The 22,088-nt window shown below is 41.9% G+C and overlaps 1 long non-coding RNA gene across 3 annotated transcripts in view; it reads right to left on the bottom strand.

Moving 5' to 3' along the window:
* Positions 1-403: 403 nt before the first annotated feature.
* The window catches only part of LOC120103543 (uncharacterized), a 68,182-nt gene continuing 46,497 nt past the window's right edge, over positions 404-22,088 (bottom strand). For all 3 annotated transcript variants that reach the window (XR_010052704.1, XR_005505990.2, XR_010052705.1), the window contains one exon: positions 404-5,021. This is a non-coding gene — a long non-coding RNA (uncharacterized LOC120103543). The remainder of the gene's footprint in view (positions 5,022-22,088) is intronic.

Raw genomic sequence — 22,088 nt, 5'->3', positions numbered from 1 at the left:
ACCTCTAGAAGAGCAGTTAGTGCCCTGAAGGGGCTTGCAACCCTATAAGAACAACAATACCAACCAACCAGAGCTCCCAGGGACTAAACGACCATCCAAAGAGGACACATGGACAGATCCATGGCTCCAGCTGCATATGTAGCAGAGAATGGCTTTGTTGGGCACCAATGGGAGGAGAAGCCCTTGGTCCTGCCAAGGCTGAAGTCCCCAGTGTTGGGGAATGCCAGGATGGGGAGTTGAGAAGGGGGATTGGTTAGGGAGAGGGAACACCCTTATAGAAGAAGGGGGATAGGGATGGGATAGGGGGTTTATGGATGGAAAACGGGGAAAGAGAATAACATTTGAAATGTAAATAAAAATATCTAATAAAAATAAATTAAATAAATAAAGCAAATGCCTTCAAATTCCTTACTTTGTCTCATTTCTGGTAGCGACAAGAACCTAGAAAAATGGCATTGGTCTTTCTTTCCAGGATAATGTCATCAGCAATAAGAAAGTCAAATAGGATGCTTCTACTGAAATTAATTTGTGAACTGTCTTTGTGTAATTATAAGTTATTACCACAGATATTTGTTTCCTCCATCCCAATTGTATAAATTCTCATTGATGTAACAACTGTCATTTTTTCCATTGCTAGAAACTGTTAAAATATATATACATATATACATATTATATATACACACATACATACACACACATTCACACATGCATGCACACATGCACATACACATATAATCCTGTTTATTCTTGGAATGATTCTTTCAGGCAGGTATCATACAGATGAAATTGAGGATCCGCAATGTTGGGTTTTGATGGGAGGGAGATGATGAAGGGGTGTTTGAGAGAAAGGCCTTAAGTTGATGTATTAGATAAGAGATTTATTATATTAATACTACACCAGGACACATGGTGTGTGTGTGTGTCGGTCTGAAGTAAGAGGGTTCAGTTCTGCCAAACTCTTAAAGATTTCTGAAGGTTGTAGGAATTGGAAGCAGTTTCAGTTAATATGTGACCTGTGTTACTTGCTTGGCATTCAGCCCGCCTCAGATTTCCCTGCAGTGTAGACCACGCACATCAACATGGCCTCCCTGGGTAGCTCAGATCATGGGCATGGTTCCAGCTGTCGACGTTTTAAATATATCTTTGAAGCTCACAAATTCTAGTATATCCCAACTTTACACTAGTCAATAATTATCACTTATGTTCCTGCAAGGCAGACACTAGCATCAGTTTGACTTGTGCAAAATCTCACAGCATTAGCCACACCTGACTCAGCCTGCAGGATCTAAAAGGGCTCAAACCGAAAACAGTGAGGTTCTGAGCCCAGGACCCTCAAACAGACTCTAGTGTTTCAAAGCATGGTTCTTCCATCACCTAATACCTTCTGAGAGTCCCCGGGGCAGCCTTTCAGAAGGCCAGCTCTGAGGTCTTTCCCAGACATCCTAATTTAGGCTTGTAACTCCTGGGCCCTAGAGTCTGCCTGTTTCAAGCACTCCTCCAGTGTCTTAGTTACGGCTCTGTTGCTGTGAAGAGACACACTGACCAAGGCAACTCTCATAAAATAAAGCATTTAATTGAGAGCTTGCTTATCGTTTTACAGGGTTAGTTTACAGTCATAGCAGGAAGCAGACCGGCATGGCGCTGGAGTAATAGCTGAGAACTTGACAACCTGATCCACAGGCAGTGAGCAGAGAGAGACATACACTGGGGCTGGCTTCTGTTAACCCTACCCCATCCCCCCAAGGTAACAATCTAGACAGAAAGTCATTCAAGAGGCCTCTTAAAAATTGTGATGAAGATGAAGAATAGCTCTTCATAATAGATGCTTCTGGAGGGGGTGGGGAAGGACTCACGTTTCTTTAAGGGGGTGGTCACTGGGGAGTTTGACCATGCTCCACTGACTATACAGACAGCACAAATTGGACACTTTTATTGTTTGATCATATTTTTGGGGGGGGAAGTCCTGGAAGGATTGGGTACATTATGTGAAAGTCCCAAATAATCAATTAAAATATTACATTAAAAAGTTTGCAGCTGTTTTAAAAATCTTTAATGAATCAAAAAGTTTTTTTTTTTTTTTTTAGGAGTTCTCCATTTACAAACAAGACACATCAATAGAGATGTCAGAAAAGAAGAAATACTCATGGAAATATTCAACCAACAATAAACAGATATACAAATTAAAGTATATATATAAGATTAAAGCAGCAATGTATTAATTTTATATAAAATTTTTTTTTGTCTTTTGGGTTTTTGAGATAGGTCTCTCTATGTAGCCCTGGGTATCCTGGAGTTCGCTACGTAGAACAGGCTTGTCTTGAACTCATAAAGATCTACCTGCCTCTGTATCCTGAGTGCTGGGATTAAAGATGTACAGCACCATGACCAACTCACAAATCAATATTTTAAAAAAGGTAACAAATTAGCAAACATTTTGAAAATTGATCATTAAGGTTGTAGGTGCCAAGAGCATGGACACATTAAAAACCCTCTAATTTAAAGTTAATTTCACAAAGTCCTTCTTAGAAACACACTATTTTTTCATTTTTCACATAAAGAAACTGAGGCACATAGTTGAAGAGTTCCTTTTTAGACATTGATGGTGGGAGAAAATATTGATAGTATCTTTCCACCGAGGTTTGATGATATGTTTGAGTACTTTAAAACATTTTCCCAATGTGGTTCTGTGTTTCTGCTTCTAGAAATTTATTTTATTAAAACAATTAGAAAGTCACACAAAAATGATTTATAAGATGGCCTGGTGACTGGTAGCAGTTTATGTAATGTGAAAATGGGAAACGTTTTAACTCTTCAACGAGAGAGAAATTGCTAAATAATGACAGCTTGCCCTTATGAGGAGACATAAACATCCATTAAAATTGTTTTAAAATCAATTTAAAGCAAAGGCAATATATTCACAATAGAATAAATGTACAAAGTCTTAAAATGTATGAATTATTCCACTGTTATAAAATGCTCACATAAGACATGACTGGCTGTCAGTCTAAGACCTTTGTTGACCAGAAGCACTGTTTTGTCTCACATCAAATATATATCCCACCATCACTGTCATATTCTGAGGACATTAGTTATTACTCAACATTTTCAGGTTAAAGAAACATAGGATGAAGTCAAGGAACTGACTGGATCTTTTCTTGCCCATCCCTGCTCCTCTGGTGGAGGCTGGCAAGGGGCAATATTGTCTCTCTTTACAGTCTGGCTGGCCCTTGTCTTCGGATGAGCACAGGACTGGGGCTACTTTTCTGTAGCAGTGCAGCAAGGTGTGTGCTCATTCATCTTGACTCAAGTTGTTAGATAAGGAAGGGTGGGTGAGATGTGGACTTACGTGGTCCTGGGCTTATGGCTGCAGTGACTGCTACCTCTCACTGAACTGTGGGTAGTGTAAAGAGGGCTTGGGTCTAAGGACAAATGGAATGGAGGACAGGAGTGGAGAGCGATAGGCTTCCTATCACAGTCTGACACACTGGTGTCTGGTATCAAGTTTCCATTCTTAGACTAGACCATTTAGACTTTGAGTAAGATCAGACAAGACCCAAGACAAAAGGAAGGAACTCAGTGCTCTCTTCTCTGGGCAAAACACTACTGTTTGTTTAGGGAGATAGGCCAAGGTACTGGCTTGTGGCACACACAATTTTTGGAAAAAAGACAAGAGAACATTTTGTCCATGGTTGTCATTCCATGCCAAGAGCTGGTCTGGACAGAGGTGTCCTCTGTGATCATCAAGATATAAGGAAACATGACATGAACAGGAAATTCTTATTTTGATGTCTTGGAGCTCTGGTCTTCAGTTACAGTTTCTGCTTTTACAAAAGGGGTGGACTTAGACCAATCACCTTCTCTCTATCCAAAGGCATGAGCCTGCTTTGTTAAGCTGCACTTACAAATATTTAGCTTATTTTTTTAGATTTATTTATTTATTTATTTACGAATGTGAGTACACTGTCCCTGTCTTCAGACACACCAGAAGAGGAGAGCATTGGATCTCATTACAGATGGTTGTGAGCCACCATGTAGTTGCTGGGAATTGAACTCAGGACCTCTGCAAGAGCAGTCAGTGCCCTTAACTGCTGACCCATCTCTCCAGTCCCAGCTTAACTTTTTTGGGGGGTATTGCTAATAATACAGCAACAGTAATGACTCCTATATACGAAGAACCATTCTAAACCCATCATCCTGACTAAGTTGTCACAGTGACCTTTGTGGGATCACTGTCACTATTATCATCTCCATTTGTAAATGAGGAAACTGAGGTGCAGTTGTGTTAATTGTCCATGATCAAACCTGAGGGAATGGTCGTGCTTGGATTCAACCCAGGTAGTCTGGTTCAGAATGATATTTACATCACGACATTGTTGCTTGAATCAAGTCAAATACATACTGTGGCTGATAACAGTATTTTCAGCGAAGGTTACATTGCCTTGAAGGATGGGAAAACTGGGTAGTAAGAGGTAAAAAAAGATTTTAGATTTATGGACAAAGTGCAGCTAAATAGTAAATTTCTTGTTCTTTTTTTTTTTTTTTTTTTGGTTCTTTTTTTCGGAGCTGGGGACCGAACCCAGGGCCTTGCGCTTCCTAGGTAAGCGCTCTACCACTGAGCTAAATCCCCAGCCCCATAATTTCTTGTTCTTAAACTTGATGAGGGAGGGGAGTGATTGGGGGAAAATGTCAAATGGCTCCTCGTGAGGGCAATCATGAAAACGGAACAAACATGTTTAGTAATATTAATGTAGAGCAAAGTGAGGCACAAAGTAGATGTGTTAGAATAATATTACCATAGAGAAAAGTGAGGCACACAGTAGGTGCCTTAGAGTAATGTTAACATAGAGCAAAGTGAGACACACAGCAAGTGTCTTATGAATTCTTTCTTCTTCCCATGCTATTTGGTGTGAGAATAAAAAGTGGCCCGACGGGGCTCAAGTCCGCGCTGGTCTCTGAAGAGCTTTTGTCTGAGTTTGACACGCCTGGCCTGAGAGGTCTGAGGAGTGATGCAGCTCTTCCACCTGGAGGAGGAGAGGTTGGGAGCAACGAGTTACTGCCGCTCTAAGTGCAGGAGCTAACTAAGTTATTTGAAAAAAAGTTATGCAAGATTTCAATTCGGCGATCAGTCTGCCATTCAAGACTAGATGAACATTCAAACCTAACAAACACACGGGATAAATAATCCCTGATCTAAGTATTACGTATCGCTTGGGTCCCAGGAGTAAATGTGAAACAAGTACAGCCTTACTGGGTATGGAAAAATACACCCTAGACAAATTCCTATGGATGCTTGAAAAAGGAATTCCTCTATTTATGCATAATGGCTGGCTCTCTGTACATGTGACTGTAGATGCCAGAAGTGGACGTTAGGTGTTTTCCTCTGTTATGTTTTACCATTTGTATTTTGTGAGACTTGGTGTCTTAGTTAGGGTTTTACTGCTGAGAACAGACACCATGACCAAGAAAATTCTTATAAGGACAACGTTTAAGTGGGGCAGGCTTACAAGTTCAGAGGTTCAGTCCATTATCATCAAGGCAGGAACATGGCGGCATCCAGGCAGGAATGGTGCAGGAGAAGCTCAGAGTTCTACATCTTCATCTGAAGGCTGCTAGCAGAATACTCGCTTCCAGGCAGCTACGATAAGGGTATTAAAGCCCCACAAGGGCACACCTACTCCAACAAGGCCACACCTTCCAGTAGTGCCACTCCCAGTAGGCCAAGCATATACAAACCAATACACATGGTCTGGTCTATCGAGGGCCACATAGGAGGAACAAGAAATGGCTTTAGGATTCACGGAATGCAGTCACTGGTTAGTACAACCACAATGGGTGTGACTTGGAGAGGCACAGCCCCTAGGACTACGTGTCCTGGAAAAAACTCTGTGGTGTTTTGCTCTGCTTGTTGCCTTCACATCCCTCATAATCTAAGAATTGTATGGAAACTCTAAGGTGTTTCAGCCACTCACTGGCCAACATTACTGGCACTCACAATAATAATGCTCGATCTTTCTCAGGCATTGCTGCTGGAGCAGATTATAACTCAAGTACACCCTAGGAAAGAATTTAGAGATGTAGATTGTCATCGATGACCATCACCCTTAGAAAGCATTTGGAAAAATAAAATTGTTAGTGAAGCTAGGTTATGATGCTTTTGCATTTCAAATGTTATTCCCTCTCCCGGTTTCTGGGCCAACATCCCCCTAAGCCCTCCCCCTCCCCTAGTATGTAGGTGTTCCCCACCCAATCCTCCCCCATTACTGCCCTCCCCCCAAAAATACCAATCACTAGGGGTCCAGCCTTGGCAGGGCCAAGGGGTTTCCCTTCAACTGGTGCCCCTACTAGGCTATTCATTGCTACCTATGCAGTTGGAGCCCAGGGTCAGTCCATGGGTAGCGACTTAGTCCCTGGAAGCTCTGGTTGGTTGGCATTGTTGTTTATATGGGGTCTCAAGCCCCATCAGCTCTTTCAGTCCTTTCTCTGATTCCTTCAACGGGAGTCCTGTTCTCAGTTCAGTGGTTTGCTGCTGGCATTCACCTATGTATTTGCCGTATTCTGGCTGTGTCTCTCAGGAGAGATCTACATCCGGCTCACCAACAATGGAGGAGTGTTCCTCTTTCTCCGCATCCTCGCCAGCATCTGCTGTCACCTGAGTTTTTGATCTTAGCCATTCTCACTGGTGTGAGGTGAAATCTCAGGGTTGTTTTGATTTGCATTTCCCTTATGACTAAAGATGTTGAACATTTCTTTAGGTGTTTCTCAGTCATTTGGCATTCCTCAGCTGTGAATTCTTTGTTTAGCTCTGAACCCCATTTTTTAGTAGGGTTATTTGTCTCCCTGCGGTCTAACTTCTTGAGTTCTTTGTATATTTTGGATATAAGGCCTCTATCTGTTGTAGGATTGGTAAAGATCTTTTCCCAATCTGTTGGTTGCCGTTTTGTCCTAACCACAGTGTCCTTTGCCTTACAGAAGCTTTGCAGTTTTATGAGATCCCATTTGTCGATTCTTGATCTTAGAGCGTAAGCCATTGGTGTTTTGTTCACCAAATTGGAAATTTTCTCCAGTGCCCATGTGTTTGAGATTCTTCCCCACTTTTTCTTCTATTAGTCTGAGTGTATCTGGTTTGATGTGGAGGTCCTTGATCGACTTGAACTTAAGCTTTGTACAGGGTGATAAGAATGAATCGATCTGCATTCTTCTACATGTTGACCTCCAGTTGAACCAGCACCATTTGCTGAAAATGCTATCTTTTTTCCATTTGATGTTTTTGGCTCCTTTGTGAAAAATCAAGTGCCCATAGGTGTGTGGTTTCATTTCTGGGTCTTCAATTCTATTCCATTGGTCTATCTGTCTGTCTCAGTACCATAGGATACAGTTTTTATCACTATTGCTCTGTAATACTGTTTGAGGTCAGGGATAGTGATTCTCCCCAGAAGTCCTTTTATTGTTGAGGATAGTTTTAGCTATCCTGTGATTTTTGTTATTCCAGATGAATTTGCAAATTGTTCTGTCTAACTCTCTGAAGAATTGGATTGGTATTTTGATGGGGACTGCACTGAATCTGTAGATTGCTTTTGGTAAAATGGCCATCTTTACTATATTAATCCTGCCAATCCATGAGCATGGGAGATCTTTCCATCTTCTGAGATCTTCTTCAATTTCTTTCTTGAGAGGCATAGTCTTGCTTTCTCTTGCTTGGGTTCATGCTCTTGCCTCTCGCCATGAGGTTGTCTCTGGTGTTACCTTGTTCTGCTATTTCTGACAGTGGGTAGACAGTCCTATAGGCCTGTGTGTCAGGAGTGCTGTAGACCTGTTTTCCTGTTTTCTTTCAGCCTGTTATGGGAACAGAGTGTTCTGCTTTCAGGTGTGTCTTTTCCTGTCTATTGGTCTTCAGCTGTTTCTTTGGTTGTGTGTCCTGAGTCCACCAGGCAGGTCACTTGGAGCAGAAAAGTTGGTCTTACCTCTGGTCTCGGGTCTGAAATTGCTCCTCGGGGCTATGTTTCAGCTTTCCGTGAGGGCAGCAACCAGAAGGCCCTGTGTACAGGGGGCCTAGATGGTGCTAGGCGTTTTCCTCTAGAGTCAGAAATGTGGGCAGAGAGTGGTCTCCTCTGGCTTCCCAGGCGTGTCTGGCCCTCTGGAGGCCTAGCTCTCCCTCCTATGGGATTTGGGTGCAGGGAGTTGTTTGACTGGGTCCCTTCAGATCCGAGCGCAGTCTGGACCACAGGGCACCTGCAGCTTGAGTGCCCCTGTCTTCCTGTTTCCAGAGGCCCTATACAGTTTCCTCTTGGGCAAGGGGGTGGGCAAGGTTGAGCAGTACTGGCAGTTTCTCCTGCCCTGAAGTCTCAGGAGTGCCCACCTGTCTGGGCGATGAGCTCTCTTTCCCAGGGGTTTTGGGAGCAGGAAGGTATGGGCCGGGGGGCATCTCTTTCTTTAGGTTAGGGAAGTTTTCTTCTATGATTTTGTTACTGGTCCTTTGAGTTGGGAGTCTTCAGTCTCTTCTATACCTATTATCCTTAGGTTTGATCTTCTCATTATGTCCTGGATTTCTTGTATGTTTTGGGCCAGTAGCTTTTTCCCTTTTCCCTTTTATCTTTGATAGTTGTGTCGATGATTTCTATGGAATCTTCTGCTCCTGAGATTCTCTCTTCTATCTCTTGTATTCTGTTGGTGATGCTTGTATCTACGGCTCCTTGTCTCTTCCTTCGGTTTTCTATCTCTAGGACTATCTCCCTTTGTCCTTTCTTTATTGCTTCTATTTTCATTTTCAGTTGCTTTACCTGTTTGATTGTGCTTTCCTGTAATTATTTTTTTTACAGTAAGTACAATTATTTATTTTTAATATTTAAAATTCTTATATCTTTTTTTTTATTAACTTGAGTATTTCTTATATACATTTCAAGTGTTATTCCCTTTCCCGGTTTCCGGGCAAACATCCCCCTCCCCCCTCCCTTTCCTTATGGGTGTTCCCCTCCCAACCCTCCCCCCATTGCCGCCCTCCCCCCATAGTCTAGTTCACTGGGGGTTCAGTCTTAGCAGGACCCAGGGCTTCCCCTTCCACTGGTGCTCTTACTAGGATATTCATTGCTACCTATGGGGTCAGAGTCCAGGGTCAGTCCATGTATAGTCTTTAGGTAGTGGCTTAGTCCCTGGAAGCTCTGGTTGCTTGACATTGTTGTACTTTTGGGGTCTCGAGCCCCTTCAAGCTCTTCCAGTTCTTTCTCTGATTCCTTCAACGGGGGCCTATTCTCAGTTCAGTGGTTTGCTGCTGGCATTCGCCTCTGTATTTGCTGTATTCTGGCTGTGTCTCTCAGGAGCGATCTACATCCGGTTCCTGTAGGCCTGCACTTCTTTGCTTCGTCCATCTTCTCTAATTGGGTGGCTGTATATGTATGGGTCATATGTGGGGCAGGCTCTGAATGGGTGTTCCTTCAGTCTCTGTTTTAATCTTTGCCTCTCCCTTCCCTGCCAAGGGTATTCTTTTTCCTCATTTAAAGAAGGAGTGAAGCATTCACATTTTGATCATCCGTCTTGAGTTTCGTTTGTTCTAGGCATCTAGGGTAATTCAAGCATTTGGGCTAATAGCCACTTATCAATGAGTGCATACCATGTTTGTCTTTCTGTGAATGGGTTAGCTCACTCAGGATGATATTTTCCAGTTCCAACCATTTGCCTACGAATTTCATAAACTCGTTGTTTTTGATAGCTGAGTAATATTCCATTGTGTAGATGTACCACATTTTCTGAATCCATTCCTCTGTTGAAGGGCATCTGGGTTCTTTCCAGTTTCTGGCTATTATAAATAAGGCTGCGATGAACATAGTGGAGCACGTGTCTCTTTTGTATGTTGAGGAATCTTTTGGGTATATGCCCAAGAGAGGTATAGCTGGATCCTCAGGCAGTTCAATGTCCAATTTTCTGAGGAACCTCCAGACTGATTTCCAGAATGGTTTTACCAGTCTGCAATCCCACCAACAATGGAGGAGTGTTCCTCTTTCTCCACATCCTCGCCAGCATCTGCTGTCACCTGAGTTTTTGATCTTAGCCAATCGCACTGGTGTGAGGTGAAATCTCAGGGTTGTTTTGATTTGCATTTCCCTTATGACTAAAGATGTTGAACATTTCTTTAGGTGTTTCTCAGCCATTCGGCATTCCTCAGCTGTGAATTCTTTGTTTAGCTCTGAGCCCCATTTTTTAATAGGGTTATTTGTTTCCCTGCGGTCTAACTTCTTGAGTTCTTTGTATATTTTGGATATAAGGCCTCTATCTGTTGTAGGATTGGTAAAGATCTTTTCCCAATCTGTTGGTTGCCGTTTTGTCCTAACCACAGTGTCCTTTGCCTTACAGAAGCTTTGCAGTTTTATGAGATCCCATTTGTCGATTCTTGATCTTAGAGCGTAAGCCATTGGTGTTTTGTTCAGGATATTTTTTCCAGTGCCCATGTGTTCAGGATGCTTCCCTAGTTTTTCTTCTATTAGTTTGAGTGTGTCTGGTTTGATGTGGAGGTCCTTGATCCACTTGGACTTAAGCTTTGTACAGGGTGATAAGGATGGATCGATCTGCATTCTTCTACATGTTGACCTCCAGTTGAACCAGCACCATTTGCTGAAAATGCTATCTTTTTTCCATTGGATGGTTTTGGCTCCTTTGTCAAAAATCAAGTGCCCATAGGTGTGTGCGTTCATTTCTGGGTCTTCAATTCTATTCCATTGGTCTATCTGTCTGTCTCTGTACCAATACCATGCAGTTTTTATCACTATTGCTCTGTAATACTGCTTGAGTTCAGGGATAGTGATTCCCCCTGACGTCCTTTTATTGTTGAGGATAGCTTTAGCTATCCTGGGTTTTTTGTTATTCCAGATGAATTTGCAAATTGTTCTGTCTAACTCTTTGAAGAATTGGATTGGTATTTTGATGGGGATTGCATTGAATCTGTAGATTGCTTTTGGTAAAATGGCCATTTTTACTATATTAATCCTGCCAATCCATGAGCATGGGAGATCTTTCCATCTTCTGAGGTCTTCTTCAATTTCTTTCCTCAGTGTCTTGAAGTTCTTATTGTACAGATCTTTTACTTGCTTGGTTAAAGTCACACCGAGGTACTTTATATTATTTAGGTCTATTATGAAGGGTGTCGTTTCCCTAATTTCTTTCTCGGCTTGTTTCTGTTTTGTATAGAGGAAGGCAACTGATTTATTTGAGTCAATTTTATACCCAGCCACTTTGCTGAAGTTGTTTATCAGCTTTAGTAGTTCTCTGGTGGAACTTTTGGGATCACTTAAATATACTATCATGTCATCTGCAAATAGTGATATTTTGACCTCTTCTTTTCCGATCTGTATCCCCTTGATCTCCTTTTGTTGTCTGATTGCTCTGGCTAGAACTTCAAGAACTATATTGAATAAGTAGGGAGAGAGTGGGCAGCCTTGTCTAGTCCCTGATTTTAGTGGGATTGCTTCAAGTTTCTCTCCATTTAGTTTAATGTTAGCAACTGGTTTGCTGTATATGGCTTTTACTATGTTTAGGTATGGGCCTTGAATTCCTATTCTTTCCAGGACTTTTATCATGAAGGGGTGTTGAATTTTGTCAAATGCTTTCTCAGCATCTAATGAAATGATCATGTGGTTCTGTTCTTTCAGTTTGTTTATATAATGGATCACGTTGATGGTTTTCCGTATATTAAACCATCCCTGTATGCCTGGGATGAAGCCTACTTGATCGTGGTGGATGATTGTTTTGATGTGCTCTTGAATTCGGTTTGCCAGAATTTTATTGAGTATTTTTGCGTCGATATTCATAAGGGAAATTGGTCTGAAGTTCTCTTTCTTTGTTGTGTCTTTGTGTGGTTTAGGTATAAGAGTAATTGTGGCTTCGTAGAAGGAATTCGGTAGGGCTCCATCTGTTTCAATTTTGTGGAATAGTTTGGATAATATTGGTATGAGGTCTTCTATGAAAGTTTGATAGAATTCTGCACTAAACCCGTCTGGACCTGGGCTCGTTTTGGTTGGGAGACCTTTAATGACTGCTTCTATTTCCTTAGGAGTTATGGGGTTGTTTAACTGGTTTATCTGTTCCTGATTTAACTTCGATACCTGGTATCTGTCTAGGAAATTGTCCATTTCCTGAAGATTTTCAAGTTTTGTTGAATATAGGTTTTTATAGTAAGATCTGATGATTTTTTGAATTTCCTCTGAATCTGTAGTTATGTCTCCCTTTTCATTTCTGATTTTGTTAATTTGGACGCACTCTCTGTGTCCTCTCGTTAGTCTGGCTAAGGGTTTATCTATCTTGTTGATTTTCTCAAAGAACCAACTTTTGGTTCTGTTGATTCTTTCTATGGTCCTTTTTGTTTCTACTTGGTTGATTTCAGCTCTGAGTTTGATTATTTCCTGCCTTCTACTCCTCCTGGGTGTATTTGCTTCTTTTTGTTCTAGAGCTTTTAGGTGTGCTGTCAAGCTGCTGACATATGCTCTTTCCTGTTTCTTTCTGCAGGCACTCAGCGCTATGAGTTTTCCTCTTAGCACAGCTTTCATTGTGTCCCATAAGTTTGGGTATGTTGTACCTTCATTTTCATTAAATTCTAAAAAGTTTTTAATTTCTTTCTTTATTTCTTCCTTGACCAGGTTATCATTGAGTAGAGCATTGTTCAATTTCCACGTATATGTGGGCATTCTTCCCTTATTGTTATTGAAGACCAGTTTTAGGCCGTGGTGGTCCGATAGCACGCATGGGATTATTTCTATCTTTCTGTACCTGTTGAGGCCCGTTTTTTGACCAATTATATGGTCAATTTTGGAGAAAGTACCATGAGGAGCTGAGAAGAAGGTATATCCTTTTGCTTTAGGATAGAATGTTCTATAAATATCTGTTAAGTCCATTTGGCTCATGACTTCTCTTAGTCTGTCGACATCACTGTTTAATTTCTGTTTCCATGATCTGTCCATTGATGAGAGTGGGGTGTTGAAATCTCCTACTATTGTGTGAGGTGCAGTGTGTGTTTTGAGCTTGAGTAAGGTTTCTTTTATGTATGTAGGTGCCCTTGTATTTGGGGCATAGATATTTAGGATTGAGAGTTCATCTTGGTGGATTTTTCCTTTGATGAGTATGAAGTGTCCTTCCTTCTCTTTTTTGATGACTTTTAGTTGGAAATTGATTTTATTTGATATTAGAATGGCTACTCCAGCTTGCTTCTTCTGACCATTTGCTTGGAAAGTTGTTTTCCAGCCTTTTACTCTGAGGTAGTGTCTGTCTTTGTCTCTGAGGTGTGTTTCCTGTAGGCAGCAGAATGCAGGGTCCTCGTTGCGTATCCAGTTTGTTAATCTATGTCTTTTTATTGGGGAGTTGAGGCCATTGATATTGAGAGATATTAAGGAATAGTGATTATTGCTTCCCGTTATATTCATATTTGGATGTAAGGTTATGTTTGTGTGCTTTCATTCTCTTTGTTTTGTTGCCAAGATGATTAGTTTCTTGCTTCTTCTAGGGTATAGCTTGCCTCCTTATGTTGGGCTTTACCATTTATTATCCTTTGTAGTGCTGGATTTGTAGAAAGATATTGTGTAAATTTGGTTTTGTCATGGAATATCTTGGTTTCTCCATCAATGTTAATTGAGAGTTTTGCTGGATACAGTAACCTGGGCTGGCATTTGTGTTCTCTTAGGGTCTGTATGACATCAGTCCAGGATCTTCTGGCCTTCATAGTTTCTGGCGAGAAGTCTGGTGTGATTCTCATAGGTCTGCCTTTATATGTTACTTGACCTTTTTCCCTTACTGCTTTTAATATTCTTTCTTTATTTTGTGCGTTTGGTGTTTTGACAATTATGTGACGGAAGGTGTTTCTTTTCTGGTCCAATCTATTTGGAGTTCTGTGGGCTTCTTGTATGTCTATGGGTATCTCTTTTTTTAGGTTAGGGAAGTTTTCTTCTATGGTTTTTGTTGAAGATATTTACTGGTCCTTTGAGCTGGGAGTCTTCACTCTCTTCTATACCTATTATCCTTAGGTTTGATCTTCTCATTGAGTCCTGGATTTCCTGTATGTTATGGACCAGTAGCTTTTTCTGCTTTACATTATCCTTGACAGTTGAGTCAATGATCTCTATGGAATCTTCTGCTCCTGAGATTCTCTCTTCCATCCCTTGTATTCTGTTGGTGAAGCTTGTATCTACAGCTCCTTGTCTCTTCTTTTGGTTTTCTATATCCAGGGCTGTTTCCCTGTGTTCTTTCTTTTTATTTATTTATTTATTTATTTATTTATTTATTTATTTATTTATTTTTATTAACTTGAGTATTTCTTATATACATTTCAAGTGTTATTCCCTTTCCCGGTTTCCGGGCAAAATCCCCCTCCCCCCTCCCCTTTCTTATGGGTGTTCCCCTCCCAACCCTCCCCCCATTGCCGCCCTCCCCCCATAGTCTAGTTCACTGGGGGTTCAGTCTTAGCAGGACCCAGGGCTTCCCCTTCCACTGGTGCTCTTACTAGGATATTCATTGCTACCTATGGGGTCAGAGTCCAGGGTCAGTCCATATATAGTCTTTAGGTAGTGGCTTAGTCCCTGGAAGCTCTGGTTGCTTGACATTGTTGTACTTTTGGGGTCTCGAGCCCCTTCAAGCTCTTCCAGTTCTTTCTCTGATTCCTTCAACGGGGGACCTATTCTCAGCTCAGTGGTTTGCTGCTGGCATTCGCCTCTGTATTTGCTGTATTCTGGCTGTGTCTCTCAGGAGCGATCTACATCCGGCTCCTGTCGGTCTGCACTTCTTCGCTTCATCCATCTTGTCCAATTGGGTGGCTGTATATATATGGGCCACCTGTGGGGCAGGCTCTGAATGGGTGTTCCTTCAGTCTCTGTTTTAATCTTTGCCTCTCCCTTCCCAGCCAAGGGTATTCTTTTTCCTCATTTAAAGAAGGAGTGAAGCATTCACATTTTGATCATCCGTCTTGAGTTTCGTTTGTTCTAGGGATCTAGGGTAATTCAAGCATTTGGGCTAATAGCCACTTATCAATGAGTGCATACCATGTATGTCTTTCTGTGATTGGGTTAGCTCACTCAGGATGATATTTTCCAGTTCCAACCATTTGCCTACGAATTTCATAGACTCGTTGTTTTTGATAGCTGAGTAATATTCCATTGTGTAGATGTACCACATTTTCTGTATCCATTCCTCTGTTGAAGGGCATCTCGGTTCTTTCCATTTTCTGGCTATTATAAATAAGGCTGCGATGAACATAGTGGAGCACGTGTCTCTTTTATATGTTGAGGCATCTTTTGGGTATATGCCCAAGAGAGGTATAGCTGGATCCTCAGGCAGTTCAATGTCCAATTTTCTGAGGAACCTCCAGACTGATTTCCAGAATGGTTTTACCAGTCTGCAATCCCACCAACAATGGAGGAGTGTTCCTCTTTCTCCACATCCTCGCCAGCATCTGCTGTCACCTGAGTTTTTGATCTTAGCCATTCTCACTGGTGTGAGGTGAAATCTCAGGGTTGTTTTGATTTGCATTTCCCTTATGACTAAAGATGTTGAACATTTCTTTAGGTGTTTCTCAGCCATTCGGCATTCCTCAGCTGTGAATTCTTTGTTTAGCTCTGAACCCCATTTTTTAATAGGGTTATTTGTTTCCCTGCGGTCTAACTTCTTGAGTTCTTTGTATATTTTGGATATAAGGCCTCTATCTGTTGTAGGATTGGTAAAGATCTTTTCCCAATCTGTTGGTTGCCGTTTTGTCCTAACCACCGTGTCCTTTGCCTTACAGAAGCTTTGCAGTTTTATGAGATCCCATTTGTCGATTCTTGATCTTAGAGCATAAGCCATTGGTGTTTTGTTCAGGAAATTTTTTCCAGTGCCCATGTGTTCCAGATGCTTCCCTAGTTTTTCTTCTATTAGTTTGAGTGTGTCTGGTTTGATGTGGAGGTCCTTGATCCACTTGGACTTAAGCTTTGTACAGGGTGATAAGCATGGATCGATCTGCATTCTTCTACATGTTGCCCTCCAGTTGAACCAGCACCATTTGCTGAAAATGCTATCTTTTTTCCATTGGATAGTTTTGGCTCCTTTGTCAAAAATCAAGTGACCATAGGTGTGTGGGTTCATTTCTGGGTCTTCAATTCTATTCCATTGGTCTATCTGTCTGTCTCTGTACCAATACCATGCAGTTTTTATCACTATTGCTCTGTAATACTGCTTGGGTTCAGGGATAGTGATTCCCCCTGAAGTCCTTTTATTGTTGAGGATAGCTTTAGCTATCCTGGGTTTTTTGTTATTCCAGATGAATTTGCAAATTGTTCTGTCTAACTCTTTGAAGAATTGGATTGGTATTTTGATGGGGATTGCATTGAATCTGTAGATTGCTTTTGGTAAAATGGCCATTTTTACTATATTAATCCTGCCAATCCATGAGCATGGGAGATCTTTCCATCTTCTGAGGTCTTCTTCAATTTCTTTCCTCAGTGTCTTGAAGTTCTTATTGTACAGATCTTTTACTTGCTTGGTGAAAGTCACACCGAGGTACTTTATATTATTTGGGTCTATTATGAAGGGTGTCGTTTCCCTAATTTCTTTCTCGGCTTGTTTCTCTTTTGTATAGAGGAAGGCAACTGATTTATTTGAGTTAATTTTATACCCAGCCACTTTGCTGAAGTTGTTTATCAGCTTTAGTAGTTCTCTGGTGGAACTTTTGGGATCACTTAAATATACTATCATGTCATCTGCAAATAGTGATATTTTGACTTCTTCTTTTCCGATCTGTATCCCCTTGATCTCCTTTTGTTGTCTGATTGCTCTGGCTAGAACTTCAAGAACTATATTGAATAAGTAGGGAGAGAGTGGGCAGCCTTGTCTAGTCCCTGATTTTAGTGGGATTGCTTCGAGTTTCTCTCCATTTAGTTTAATGTTAGCAACTGGTTTGCTGTATATGGCTTTTACTATGTTTAGGTATGGGCCTTGAATTCCTATTCTTTCCAGGACTTTTATCATGAAGGGGTGTTGAATTTTGTCAAATGCTTTCTCAGCATCTAATGAAATGATCATGTGGTTTTGTTCTTTCAGTTTGTTTATATGATGGATCACGTTGATGGTTTTCCGTATATTAAACCATCCCTGCATGCCTGGGATGAAGTCTACTTGATCATGGTGGATGATTGTTTTGATGTGCTCTTGAATTCGGTTTGCCAGAATTTTATTGAGTATTTTTGCGTCGATATTCATAAGGGAAATTGGTCTGAAGTTCTCTTTCTTTGTTGTGTCTTTGTGTGGTTTAGGTATAAGAGTAATTATGGCTTCGTAGAAGGAATTCGGTAGTGCTCCATCTGTTTCAATTTTGTGGAATAGTTTGGATAGTATTGGTATGAGGTCTTCTATGAAGGTTTGATAGAATTCTGCACTAAACCCGTCTGGACCTGGGCTCTTTTTGGTTGGAAGACCTTTAATGACTGCTTCTATTTCCTTAGGAGTTATGGGGTTGTTTAACTGGTTTATCTGTTCCTGATTTAACTTTGATACCTGGTATCTGTCTAGGAAATTGTCCATTTCCTGAAGATTTTCAAATTTTGTTGAATATAGGTTTTTATAGTAAGATCTGATGATTTTTTGAATTTCCTCTGAATCTGTAGTTATGTCTCCCTTTTCATTTCTAATTTTGTTAATTTGGACGCACTCTCTGTGTCCTCTCGTTAGTCTGGCTAAGGGTTTATCTATCTTGTTGATTTTCTCAAAGAACCAACTTTTGGTTCTGTTGATTCTTTCTATGGTCCTTTTTGTTTCTACTTGGTTGATTTCAGCTCTGAGTTTGATTATTTCCTGCCTTCTACTCCTCCTGGGTGTATTTGCTTCTTTTTGTTCTAGAGCTTTTAGGTGTGCTGTCAAGCTGCTGACATATGCTCTTTCCTGTTTCTTTCTGCAGGCACTCAGCGCTATGAGTTTTCCTCTTAGCACAGCTTTCGTTGTGTCCCATAAGTTTGGGTATGTTGTATCTTCATTTTCATTAAATTCTAAAAAGTTTTTAATTTCTTTCTTTATTTCTTCCTTGACCAGGTTATCATTGAGTAGAGCATTGTTCAATTTCCACGTATATGTGGGCATTCTTCCCTTATTGTTATTGAAGACCAGTTTTAGGCCGTGGTGGTCCGATAGCATGCATGGGATTATCTCTATCTTTCTGTACCTGTTGAGGCCCGTTTTTTGACCAATTATATGGTCAATTTTGGAGAAAGTACCATGAGGAGCTGAGAAGAAGGTATATCCTTTTGCTTTAGGATAGAATGTTCTATAAATATCCGTTAAGTCCATTTGGCTCATGACTTCTCTTAGTCTGTCGACATCACTGTTTAATTTCTGTTTCCATGATCTGTCCATTGATGAGAGTGGGGTGTTGAAGTCTCCCACTATTATTGTGTGAGGTGCAATGTGTGTTTTGAGCTTTAGTAAGGTTTCTTTTACGTATGTAGGTGCCCTTGTATTTGGGGCATAGATATTTAGGATTGAGAGTTCATCTTGGTGGGTTTTTCCTTTGATGAATATGAAGTGTCCTTCCTTATCCTTTTTGATGACTTTTAGTTGAAAATTGATTTTATTTGATATTAGAATGGCTACTCCAGCTTGCTTCTTCTGACCATTTGCTTGGAAAGTTGTTTTCCAGCCTTTCACTCTGAGGTAGTGTCTGTCTTTGTCTCTGAGGTGTGTTTCCTGTAGGCAGCAGAATGCAGGGTCCTCATTGCGTATCCAGTTTGTTAATCTATGTCTTTTTATTGGGGAGTTGAGGCCATTGATATTGAGAGATATTAAGGAATAGTGATTATTGCTTCCCGTTATATTCATATTTGGATGTGAGGTTATGTTTGTGTGCTTTCATTCTCTTTGTTTTGTTGCCAAGACGATTAGTTTCTTGCTTCTTCTAGGGTATAGCTTGCCTCCTTATGTTGGGCTTTACCATTTATTATCCTTTGTAGTGCTGGATTTGTAGAAAGATATTGTGTAAATTTGGTTTTGTCATGGAATATCTTGGTTTCTCCATCAATGTTAATTGAGAGTTTTGCTGGATACAGTAACCTGGGCTGGCATTTGTGTTCTCTTAGGGTCTGTATGACATCAGTCCAGGATCTTCTGGCCTTCATAGTTTCTGGCGAGAAGTCTGGTGTGATTCTGATAGGTCTCCCTTTATATGTTACTTGACCTTTTTCCCTTACTGCTTTTAATATTCTTTCTTTATTTTGTGCGTTTGGTGTTTTGACAATTATGTGACGGGAGGTGTTTCTTTTCTGGTCCAATCTATTTGGAGTTCTGTAGGCTTCTTGTATGTCTATGGGTATCTCTTTTTTTAGGTTAGGGAAGTTTTCTTCTATGATTTTGTTGAAGATATTTACTGGTCCTTTGAGCTGGGAGTCTTCACTCTCTTCTATACCTATTATCCTTAGGTTTGATCTTCTCATTGAGTCCTGGATTTCCTGTATGTTTTGGACCAGTAGCTTTTTCCGCTTTACATTATCTTTGACAGTTGAGTCAATGATTTCTATGGAATCTTCTGCTCCTGAGATTCTCTCTTCCATCTCTTGAATTCTGTTGGTGAGGCTTGTATCTACAGCTCCTTGTCTCTTCTTTTGGTTTTCTATATCCAGGGTTGTTTCCATGTGTTCTTTCTTGATTGCTTCTATTTCCATTTTTAATTCCTTCAACTGTTTGATTGTGTTTTCCTGGAATTCTTTCAGGGATTTTTGCGATTCCTCTCTGTAGGCTTTTACTTGTTTATTAATGTTTTCCTGTGCTTCCCTAAGTGTGTTCATGTCTTTCTTGAAGTCCTCCAGCATCATGATCAAATATGATTTTGTAACTAGATCTTGCTTTTCTGGTGTGTTTGGATATTCCATGTTTGTTTTGGTGGGAGAATTGGACTCCGATGATGGCATGTAGTCTTGGTTTCTGTTGCTTGGGTTCCTGCGCTTGCCTCTCGCCATCAGATTATCTCTAGTGTTACTTTGTTCTGCTATTTCTGACAGTGGCTAGACTGTCCTATAAGCCTGTGTGACAGGAGTGCTGTAGACCTGTTTTCCTCTCTTTCAGTCAGTTATGGGGACAGAGTGTTCTGCTTTCTGGCGTGTAGTTTTTCCTCTCTACAGGTCTTCAGCTGTTCCTGTGGGCCTGTGTCTTGAGTTCACCAGGCAGCTTTCTTGCAGCAGAAAATTTGGTCTTACCTGTGGTCCCGAGGCTCAGGTTCGCTCGTGGGGTGCTCCCCACGGGCTCTCTGCAGCGGCAGCAACCAGGAAGACCTGTGCCGCCCCTTCCGGGAGCTTCAGTGTACCAGGGTTCCAGATGGTCTTTGGCTTTTTCCTCTGGCGTCCGAGATGTGTGTGCAGGGAGCAGTCACTTCTGGTTTCCCAGGCTTGTCTGCCTCTCTGAAGGTTTAGCTCTCCCTCCCACGGGATTTGGGTGCAGAGAACTGTTTATCCGGTCTGTTTCTTTCAGGTTCCGGCGGTGTCTCAGGCACAGGGGTCCTGCCGCTCCTGGGCCCTTCCCCACGGGAGCCCAGAGGCCTTCTACAGTTTCCTCTTGGGCCAGGGATGTGGGCAGGGGTGAGCAGAGTTGGTGGTCTCTTCCGCTCTGCAGCCTCAGGAGTGCCCACCTGACCAGGCGGTTGGGTCTCTCTCTCACCGGGTCTGGGAGCAGAGAGCTGCTGCTCCTGTGTTCTTTCTTGATTGCTTCTATTTCCATCCTCAATTCCTTCAACTGTTTGATTGTGTTTTCCTGGAATTCTTTCAGGGATTTTTGTGTCTCCTCTCTATGGGCTTCTGCTTGTTTATTTATGTTTTCCTGGAATTCTTTCAGGCATTTTTGCGATTCCTCTCTGTAGGCTTTTACTTGTTCTCTAAGGGAGTTCTTCACGTCTTTCTTGAAGTCCTCCAGCATCATGATCAAAAATGATTTTGAAACTAGATCTTGCTTTTCTGGTGTGTTTGGATATTCCATGTTTGTTTTGATGGGAGAATTGGGCTCTGATGGTGCCATGTAGTCTTGGTTTCTATTGCTTGGGTTCCTGCGCTTGCCTCTCGCCATCAGATTATCTCTAGTGTTACTTTGTTCTGCTATTTCTGACAGTGGCTAGACTGTCCTATAAGCCTGTGTGTCAGGAGTGCTGTAGACCTGTTTTCCTCTCTTTCAGTCAGTTATGGGGACAGAGTGTTCTGCTTTCGGGCGTGTAGTTTTTCCTCTCTACGGGTCTTCAGCTGTTCCTGTGGGCCTGTGTCTTGAGTTCACCAGGCAGCTTTCTTGCAGCAGAAAATTTGGTCTTACCTGTGGTCCCGAGGCTCAAGTTCGCTCGTGGGGTGCTGCCCACGGGCTCTCTGCAGCGGCAGCAACCAGGAAGACCTGTGCCGCCCCTTCCGGGAGCTTCAGTGCACCAGGGTTCCAGATGGTCTTTGGCTTTTTCCTCTGGCGCCCGAGATGTGTGTGCAGGGAGCAGTCTCTTCTGGTTTCCCAGGCTTGTCTGCCTCTCTGAAGGTTTAGCTCTCCCTCCCACGGGATTTGGGTGCAGAGAACTGTTTATCAGGTCTGTTTCTTTCAGGTTCTGGCCGGTGTCTCAGGCAGGGGTCCTGCCGCTCCTGGGCCCTCCCCCACGGGAGCCCAGAGGCCTTATACAGTTTCCTCTTTGGCCAGGGATGTGGGCAGGGGTGAGCAGTGTTGGTGGTCTCTTCTGCTCTGCAGCCTCAGGAGTGCCCACCTGACCAGGCTGTTGGGTCTCTCTCTCACCGGGTCTGGGAGCAGAGAGCTGCTGCGGGCCGGGTTTCTTGTAATTCTTTCAGGGATTTTTGTGTTTCCTTTCTAAGGGCTTCTACTTGTTTACTTGTGGTTTCCTGCATTTCTCCAAGGGAGTTCTTTATGTCTTTCTTAAAGTCCTCCATCATCATGATCAAATGTCATTTTAAGTCTATATATTGCTTTTCTGGTGTGTTTGGATATTCAGTGTTTGCTTTGGTGGGAGAATTGGGCTCTTTGGGTTCCTGTGCTTGCTTCTTGCCATCAGGTTGTCTCTGGTGTTACCTTGTTCTGCTATTTCTGACAGTGGCTTGACCTTCCTGTAGGCCTGTGTGTCAGGAATGCTGTAGACC

Source organism: Rattus norvegicus, chromosome 6 (assembly GCF_036323735.1).
Source record: "Rattus norvegicus strain BN/NHsdMcwi chromosome 6, GRCr8, whole genome shotgun sequence".
Taxonomy (NCBI): domain Eukaryota; kingdom Metazoa; phylum Chordata; class Mammalia; order Rodentia; family Muridae; genus Rattus; species Rattus norvegicus.
This window is presented reverse-complemented; position numbering and strand designations above follow the sequence as displayed.